Genomic DNA, 4,056 nt, shown 5'->3' on the forward strand with positions numbered 1-4,056 from the left:
TCCCGGAAGCCGCGCCCTTCTGTCCGGCTGTGCGCCTGATTGGACGGTTCCTACGTCAGCGCTCCTGATTGGATAGGGCTCCAGGCCCCGCCCCCTCGGTCACTGAGTGACGGAGGACGTGATCGGACGCTGGGCTGAAGGCGACAAAGTGACGGGTTCTTGGCTGCAGGCTTTTCATGCAGGGCTTCCTGCTTGCTCTGGGCCTGGCCCAGCCCAGGGGTATTTTCATTTAACCTTTTGTATAAGGTTATATCCATTTATAAATAATATATATGTTATTCACAAATGAAAACAATATAATGGCAATGATTTTAACGTTTCAGATTTTATGACCTTTCTGGCCTCTGGTAGTTTGATCAGGCAGCCTGAAATTTCAAAAAGGAAGCAATCCTTTAAGAAATAAAATGTAAGCCACGTGTGAATTTTAAATTTCCTAATAACCACCTTTTTGTTGTTGCTGTTGTTGTTGTTGAGACGGAGTCTCGCTCTGTCGCCCAGGCTGGAGTAGCTGTGGCCGGATCTCAGCTCACTGCAAGCTCCGCCTCCCGGGTTCACGCCATTCTCCTGCCTCAGCCTCCCAGGTAGCTGGGACTACAGGCGCCGCCACCTCGCCCGGCTAGTTTTTTTGTATTTTTAGTAGAGACGGGGTTTCACCGGGTTGGCCAGGATGGTCTGGATCTCCTGACCTCGTGATCCGCCCGTCTCGGCCTCCCAAAGTGCTGGGAATACAGGCTTGAGCCACCGCGCCCAGCCATAACCACCTTTTAAACATTAGAAGTAACAGGTGAAACTGTAATAATTTATTTAACCCAATATATTCAAAATATTATCATTTAAATGTATGATCAATATATTAATGAACTATATAATTTTCGGTAGTCAATCTGTGAAACTCACTCTGTATTTCACCTTCTCAGCACGTCTCAGTTCAGCCACATTCCAGGCCCTTAGTATGCACACGGCCAGTGGCTGTCACACTGACGTGCAGCTCTGAGGGAAGTGAAGGGTCTGAACCCTCATTTCCTTCCAGAAGTGAAAGATCGGTGCCTCCTTATCAACATCTCTCCGCAGGCCAAAGGCTCAAGGGACAAGGCCGTAGAAAGAGCAAGGGCTGTAAAAAGAGAGTGGTCCCCAGGTGGACCACTGCTGCCCTGCCTGCTGTCCATCTTCCTTCCAAAATCAGACAGTGAAAAAAAGAACCATGGAGCCCCCAGGAGGACCTAACCTCAAGTCTTCAGGTCTTCCACAGCTTTGCCTTCCAAAGTTTAGATATAGAGAAAATAGATTAAACAAACTTCTGATATTGGTATTTGGCCTTGGCCCTAATGAACAGGCTATTGGTTGTCTTTTTCCTCCTATGGTGTGGGAGACTGGGTGAGTTTATGCACCAATCACATGTAAACATGTCTACCTGTATCTTTACATAACTCACCACCATCTAACAAGAGATCCAAATTTAAATAAAGGGAAAAGAAAATCAATACCTATAGGGTGCCTACTGTTTGCAGGTAACTAGTAATCAATCTCTCATTGAATTCTGACAACCTGTCTGTAATGGGTGTGTGTGTTAGTTAGTTAGTGATGCATAACAAACCACCTGAAACTTACTAGCTCATGATTCAGCTGGTCAGCAATTTAAGCTAAACTCAGCTAGGCAATTCTTTTGGTCTCAGCTGGGATCCTTCAGACATGTGTGGTCAGATGCTGATTGCAGCTGTTTCTAGGGGTGAGTTGCCTGTCAACTGGGGCACCTTCAGTTCTTCTCCATGTGGTATCTCATCTCCCAGCAAGTTAACATATGCTTATTATCACAGAGATAACAGGATTCTGAAAGAAAAACAAAAGCACTCAAGTTTTGAGCCTAGGTCCCAAACTAACACACTGTTATATGTTCAGTTTTCTGTTGACCAGAGCAAATAAGACTCTAAACATTTTGAAATACAGATTTTGCCTTTCAAAGGGAGCAGCTATATAAAAGTACTTTGCAAAGGACGTGTATACAGGGAGGAATGAAGAATTTTTGCAATCAGTATCATTATGCCTTTTCTTGCAAATGAGGTTTATATAAGTGTTCCTAGTCAAGAAACTTCCAAAACCCCACAGCTATTAAGCAGCTGGGTTGGGATACAGAATGAACTGTAACTCCAAAGACCTCCATAGACCATACTACTCATGCAACAAGATTCTAGAGAGTTATACTTCTGCTGTCGAAGCAGAATTCTTTGATATTTGTGCCCATATGGTACTGTTTATCATTGGCATAACCCCTCAAGGAACTGCAGAAGCATGTCGGAAGGATATGGAATATTTTGGAAAATAGCTGAGGAATGAGTTTAGGAAATCAAAGCCAAACAACACATTATTTATTTTTCATCACAGGAGACTTTGAAAACATATAATGTATTCCATATGTCTGCAAATTCTTTTCATCATTTTTGGGTATTTTTAGGCCGCTTATGATTTTTAACACAGACTAAAACTGCTGTGCCTGAAATAGCCTCTTATTCTGAAAGCAAGTGACGTAAAGATAGGTCTGCTGATAAGACATTTTCTCCTGCTGCAATTTAGCAAAGTATCTGAGTATGTCTTAAAGTTTCCCTTAGATTTATGGCCGGGCGCGGTGGCTCAAGCCTGTAATCCCAGCGCTTTGGGAGGCCGAGACGGGCGGATCACGAGGTCAGAAGATCGAGACCATCCTGGCTAACATGGTGAAACCCTGTCTCTACTAAAAAATACAAAAAACTAGCCGGGTGAGGTGGCGGGCGCCTGTAGTCCCAGCTACTCGGGAGGCTGAGGCAGGAGAATGGCGTAAACCCGGGAGGCGGAGCTTGCAGTGAGCTGAGATTCGGCCACTGCACTCCAGCCCGGGCGACAGAGCGAGACTCCGTCTCAAAAAAAAAAAAAAAAAAAAAAAAAAAAAAAAAGTTTCCCTTAGATTTTTAACTGCCTATAAATTGGCCAATTTATAGGCAGTAGCTCAGAAGTGTAGATGGTCCCACAGGGCTTGTGACTGGCACCTGGGTTGTTCAGACTTCTTTATAATTTTCACTAACAGTTCTTTATTAACTATGTCTTTTGCAATTATTTCGTTTCATTCAGCAGCTTGTCTTTTCATTGTCTTAACATTATCTTTTGCAAAACAAGATTAAAGTCCAATTCATCAATTTTGTCATTCAAGAATCATGCTTCTGGTGTTACATCTGAAACCTTATCGTCAAACCCAAGGTGTCCTAGAGTTTCTGTTGTCTTATCTTCTGGAAGTTTCAAATTTTGCATTTCACGTTTAAGTTTTTGATTCATTTTGAACGAACTCTGTGAAAATTGCAAGGTCTTTGTCTCATTTATTTCTTTGCGTATAGACGTGTAGTTGTCAGGCAATATTTGTTGAAAAAAGTCAGTTTTCATTAAATTTCCTTTACTCCTTTGTCAGAGATCAGTTGACTGTATTTTGTGGGTTTATTTCTGAATTTTCTATTGTGTTCTATTGACCTATTTGTCTATTCTTTCCCAAATACCACACTGTCTTGATTACTATAATTTTATAATGAATCTTAAAGTCATGTAGTGTGAGTACTGGAAATTTACTCTTCCTTATTCTGTTAACCATTCTGGGTCATTTGCCTTTCCATATAATTTTTAGGGTCAATTTTTCATTATTGACTACATAACTTATAAAGAGTTTTATTGGGATTGTTTTGAATATATAATTCAAATTGGGGCAAACCAACATCTTGACAATATTGAGGTTTCTTTCCCATGACATGGAACATCTCTCCATTTATTTAAATCTTTGATTTTTTCATTAGAAACTTGTAGTTTTTGTCATGAAGATCTTTGTCATATATATATGTGTATATATATATTTTGTCTGTTTTCTTGGTGCTATAAAAATGGTGTTGTGTTTGTAATTTCAAATCCAATTGTTCTTTATTAATGTACAGAAAATTGTTGACTTTTGTATATTAACCTCATATTCTACAACCTTTTTACACACGAGGATTACAAATTGAGATGAGATTTGGGTGGGGACACAGAGCCAAACCATCTCAGTACAGG

The sequence above is a fragment of the Rhinopithecus roxellana genome, chromosome 8 (genome assembly GCF_007565055.1).
Source record: "Rhinopithecus roxellana isolate Shanxi Qingling chromosome 8, ASM756505v1, whole genome shotgun sequence".
Taxonomy (NCBI): Eukaryota; Metazoa; Chordata; class Mammalia; order Primates; family Cercopithecidae; genus Rhinopithecus; species Rhinopithecus roxellana.